We start from the raw sequence: 5013 nt of genomic DNA on the forward strand, positions 1-5013 counted from the left end.
GCCGATTTGTAAAATTTCCCAGTGACTTAGCTATCATATTTTAGTAAGTAGTACTTGTGATCCTAGATCAGTCACTGTTTCGAGACTGAAGTAGTCATTAAGGGACAGGAAGAAAAAAATGGACAGGCTTCTGCTCAGTTTTACTAATAATGTAATATTGCAATTCAATGCGGAAAGGTTTTGCAAAACATTTATTCATATAATCTAAGAAATAGAGCATTTAGGTAATGAAGATTTCTATTTTCTACATATGACTTCCTTATCAGTGTGGGTCACAGGCCGGGTAAGGACTCCGTCTGGTCTGATATGTGAAGAGGTCTTTGTATGAGGGTGTACATGCCATGAGTCATCACCCTGGGTGACAGGAACCTGAGCGAGGAGACTGGTGAGTCTTCCTCCTTCTCGTCACCCACACTGGGGTGGAAGGGTTCGGCACCTTGGCTCTCTGAGGACCAGAAACCAGTCTCAGGATCAGCTTTTCCCCTGACATGTTCTCGTCAGGCCTCGACTTCCTGGAGGGGTAGTGGAATGACACAGGTGGAATTTGGGGAGGGAAGAGGATGCAGCCTTTACTGGGAAGGAAGGGAGGCTTGAAGGGACAGTTGGGATGGGAAGATGGAATGAGAAGATGGGGGATGTCCCAATGCCCTTGGAACAGTTGGTGGCTTCTCCTGTCTCCTCTTCAAATGTCAAACCCAAACCCCCAGGTAAGCTCCGAGTCAATAACCTGGTGAATATGTGGTGCTGCTGGTTTCTCCCGTGAGAGAATAGGTCCGATCACTCCCTTACCCTGGAAGCCAGCAAATTCCCAGGGGAGCTAAGCACGAAATACCCACCCATCACAGGCTTGACCTAGAGAGTGGTAGGTTTGGGTCATAGCCTAGATTTAACAAAGGCCCTAGAGGAATTCGATTGCTTTCTGAGACAGTGGGCTCTGGAGAGCAGAGCCCAGATTCTCTAATGGAATCACCTGGGGGCTTGAAAAACATCCCAGTGTTGAGATCACACTTCCGACCAACTATGCCCAGAACTCTGGGGATAGGAGCTTCACAGGTGAGGGCCCCTCAGCACACTTGACCTTCCTTAATGTTAAGAAGAGCAGATGAGAGGGACAGCAGGTGACAGGGATAGGCACGCTAAACAGAATCAATACAAGGGTAACAAGATCGGGAGAAAAGGTTTCATCGCTTTTGCCCTGTAATTATAAAAACCAACTAAAACCAAAGAACAGCAATTGCTACAATCAGATCAGAGATACTTAAAAAAATAAAACCTTCTTTTAAAAATAATTACTGTATATACTCCTGTATAAGCTGAGTTTTTCAGCACATTCTAAATGCAGTTTTTGTGCTAAAATTAGGTTCCTCGACTGATATTTGGGTCAGCTTATCCACAAGTATGTATATACATTACTCAGAAGTCAGTAACTTCTCTGGTGGTCAATTTGGTGATATTCACCAAAGTCATATATATATTCACATATTATGTGTATATAACAATGCATATGTATATATAATAATGCATATGTATATCTGATGCTTATGTATATATAATATAAATATATAGCTGTACACTCACTCCTTTATTGACCTGGGTAGGTTCCAAAGACCGGGTCATCATTCAAAATTCAGTGTTATAGAGAAAATGGAGGATGATCACATCAGATCACAAAATGGAAGGTGGCTACATCATTATGTAACTTCCACATTACATAACTACCAAATCCAGTCAAGTTGACACATAGTCTTAACCATCATAAACCAGACTCACTGCCATCAAGTGGCTGCTGACTCACAGTGACTCAATAGGACAGGGTACAAGTGCCCTGTGGGTTTCTGAGACTGTCACTCTTTATGGGGGTAGAAAGCCTCGTCCTACTCCCGAAGGAATGGCTGGCGGTTTCAAACTGCTGACCTGGCATATCTTAGACCAGCTCCTAACCACTACGCCATCATAGCCAGTATCACTCTCACCACTCATAGCAGTGTTCCTTCTTGTCAGCTGTATGTCATTAATGTGCCGAATAGTTGGAGAGTAGATGTTTTCGTATCGTAAATCTGTAATGTCAGGTAGGGAGTTAGCTAATACGTGTGGCATAGGGGTGTGTGTGTGTGTGTGTGTGTGTGTGTGTGTGTGAGCTTCAAAAAGTGTGGAAGCATTTGATGATCTTTTCATTGCATTTTTCTTTTTTTTAATTTTCTTTCTTTCTTTTAATCATTTTATTGGGGTCATTGCATTTTTCGTGAATTTTTTGACGCCTGTCATGTATGTATGAATATATACACACATATATACGTTCCTGGATCTAACTGCACCATTGCCAGGATCTAACTGCACCATTGCCAGGAATTTGGCATAACCTACCTAAGAGAGGAGGGTTATAATAAGTGGATTACTTATATTTGTAAAATAATTGTGAGCAAACTTAGTGCCCATTAAAAATGGCTCTTCTAGGCAAGGGGCCATCATGAGTCTATTACAAATCGAGGTGCAGTTGTTAAGTTATTGATACAGAACGGTGCTCATAATATGTTAGTAAGTGAGAAAACCATAACTCTCAATTATGGAGTATACTGTTTTTTGTCAGATAGATATTTTTGAAATTTTGATTAAAAATACGTGGTAAACACGTATCTTCTGTGTAGTGTATTTATGAATTATATTTGTGAAGATTGTATTTTTATGAACATACGTGGAAAAGTCAGAAAGGCACAGCCGGAACGTGTTGGCGTTCTGCTCTCCTGGGTGCTCTCCCTTGTTAAGATCGTAAGAATGCATTCTGTGTCATGGAGAAACACCGTCGTCGGGGAAATAACTTCCTCAAGAAATGTACCCTGTTCTTGCTAGGCTCTCAGAGGACTCATCAGACATCTGTAGATCGGAATTCTTCTTCTCTAAGGGGAGGGGTCGGAGTGAGGGGAGAGAGGAACTGGCCCAGATCACATGGGGAGAGCCTGGGACAGTCTCCCAGCCTGTGGCTCCTCTGACCCAGGACCTTGCTTGCTGCCCTGTCTGCAGTCAGGAATCCCATGCACCTTGTCCCTGACTTGTCTCCCACAGCCCAAGCAGTGCTAGATGGAGAAGAAGCCAAGCTGGGACTTCTAGGGGCAGGCTGTATTCCCGACCCCAGTCCCAGGCCTCGGCCATGAGTGGGGTTTGCAGGACTAGGCTGCTGCTGCCAGGCCTCACAGCTGGGCTGTTGGCGAGAGGCGCTCTCTCAGGATCCAGCAAGCCTTGCGGCACTCTGGCAGGAAGCCTGTCCTTTCCCACCAACAAGCCCAGACCTAGGGCTAGGTTATTGAAGTGATCATCAGGGGCTTAGAGCTGCACTGTGGCCAGCAGAGCAGCTGTGGGTCTAACTTCCAGGGGGAAGAGAACACCCCAGCAGTTTTCTCAGTGAAATGGGGTGTCCAGGGCTGGGCCCAAGATCATGGTGGCCCGTCCGCTTGTGTGCATGTAGGGTTGCTGTATAAAATCTCAGTTCAATTTGAGTTTCTGGTAAATGCATAATTTCTGAGTCTATATGTACATGTATAAGGACAACCCAAATATTACGTATTGCTTTAATTTGCTATATTTGGCAACCCTGGTACATGTAAACATGGGTGTACATAAGAACATGCAAGTGTATACACAGGTACAAGTAGTGTACAGGCTGTCCTGTGAGCAACCCAGTATATATAACATACAACTCTATATGGACAGAGCCTTGACTTTTCAGTGGTAGAATTCCTTTTTATCAAGCATAATTTATGTTGTCCGTGTGTACATTGTGACTGTTTTCTATAAGTTTTCCCATTTTATAGGATTTTTTTAAGTCAAACGTTGGTCAGAATTTCATGTTCCTGGACTGACATTTAATGTATTTTTATTAGTTCACTTGATGGTCATTTTCAGTGTCATCTAAATCAATATCAAAACCCATACTTAGCTGGCAGGGAGACACCATGATCACGAAGGTGGTTTTCCCAGGACGAGGCTCACCCATTGCACTCCGGATGTGCTGGCCCCTGCGGTCCCCCAAATGTGGGAACCTTGACTGCATGATTTGTGGTAATGGGGGACTGCGTTCGCGCTCTCCCTGATTAAAAAAGAAGAAGAAAACCTAATCATCATCCCTTAAATCTTCATCTCCTAAGCACCTTCTTCTACAGTTGGGACTTAAATTATTTTCAGGTTCCTGGTTAAATGGAATAACAATGTCTTCTTTTGTTCCACGTTCAGCACAAACTTCAAGTTCACCCTCACATTACGTGACAAGAATCCTTCATTGTCTTTTATGAACATTTAACGCATTTTTTATGTTTTGATGGTGGCTTGTATTTGCTGCACTGTACACGCCATTCAAGAGTGTCCTTACAGCACTGACATGTTCCATCGTGCAGTTTTCCATTTATTTCCTTTATCTGCATGCACACTCTTATCTAACTTGTCATTTTGGAAGCCAAATGTATCCTGGTCCCTCCGAGCCTGGAGAGAGCCACGTGCCCTTTCTGAGAACTCATCGCAGAAACCACGAGCACCTTGCGCTGGAAGAGCGTGGAACACCTTAGAACTCAGTAGAATTCTCAAATTTCTTCTTTATTTAAAAAGAAAATCATTTTATTGGGAGCTCTTACAACTCTTACCACAATCCATCCAGCCATCCATCGTGTCAGGCACATTTGTACATTTGTTGCCATCATCATTCTCCAAACATTGGCTTTCTACTGGAGCCCTTGGTATCAGCTCCTCATTTTCCCCTCCCTCCCCACTCCCCCATCTCTCATGAACCTTGCTAATTTATAAATTATTATTATTTTGTCATGTCTTATACTGTCTGACATCTCCCTTCACCCACTTTTCTGTTGTCTGTCCCCCAGGGAGGAGGTTATATGTAGATCCTTGTCATTGGTTGTCCCTTTCCACCCCACCTTCCCCCCCACCCTCCCAGTATCACCACGCTCAGCACTGGTCCTGAAGGGACCATCTGCCCTGGAATCCCAGTGTGCATGCTCTGGTCCAGCCTGGTGT

At 43.9% G+C, this 5013-nt stretch overlaps 1 non-coding gene and 1 pseudogene across 1 annotated transcript; one reads left to right on the forward strand and one right to left on the reverse strand.

The window, feature by feature from the left end:
* The first annotated feature begins 3923 nt into the window (after positions 1 to 3923).
* LOC142460277 (U1 spliceosomal RNA) lies at positions 3924 to 4085 on the forward strand. Its single transcript, XR_012786520.1, has one exon. It is a non-coding gene; the product is annotated as a U1 spliceosomal RNA (small nuclear RNA).
* Positions 4086 to 4277: 192 nt separating this feature from the next.
* Positions 4278 to 4505, reverse strand: LOC142458562 (uncharacterized protein C9orf85 pseudogene; annotated as a pseudogene).
* Between the last annotated feature and the right edge of the window lie 508 nt (positions 4506 to 5013).

This window comes from Tenrec ecaudatus, chromosome 10, assembly GCF_050624435.1.
Source record: "Tenrec ecaudatus isolate mTenEca1 chromosome 10, mTenEca1.hap1, whole genome shotgun sequence".
Taxonomy (NCBI): domain Eukaryota; kingdom Metazoa; phylum Chordata; class Mammalia; order Afrosoricida; family Tenrecidae; genus Tenrec; species Tenrec ecaudatus.